Source organism: Asparagus officinalis, chromosome 7, assembly GCF_001876935.1.
Source record: "Asparagus officinalis chromosome 7, Aspof.V1, whole genome shotgun sequence".
Classification (NCBI taxonomy): domain Eukaryota; kingdom Viridiplantae; phylum Streptophyta; class Magnoliopsida; order Asparagales; family Asparagaceae; genus Asparagus; species Asparagus officinalis.
This window is the reverse complement of record NC_033800.1, coordinates 77,558,495-77,558,854: the sequence shown is the minus strand read 5'-3', so window position 1 is coordinate 77,558,854 and position 360 is coordinate 77,558,495.

Genomic DNA, 360 nt, shown 5'->3' with positions numbered 1-360 from the left:
TTGAAATACAAGGACCCTGGTTGTCCCATAATTCCATGCGTCATAGGTAACACTCACATTGATAAGGCATTTCTAGACTTAGGAGCCAGCGTCAACCTCCTTCCTTACTCGGTCTATCAAGCAGCTAGGTGTAGGAGAACTTAAACCGACAAGATGCACTCTACAGTTAGCTGATAAATCCGTAAAAATTCCCAAAGGAGAGGTAGAGGATGTTCTGATCAAAGTTGGAGAGTTCATTTTCCCTGTTGAATTTATTGTCTTGGAAACGCAGCCCGTTTCCAATCTCAAAAATCAAATCCTCGTCATTCTAGGAAGACCGTTCTTAGCCACCTCAAATGCTTTGATAAACTGTAGAACCGG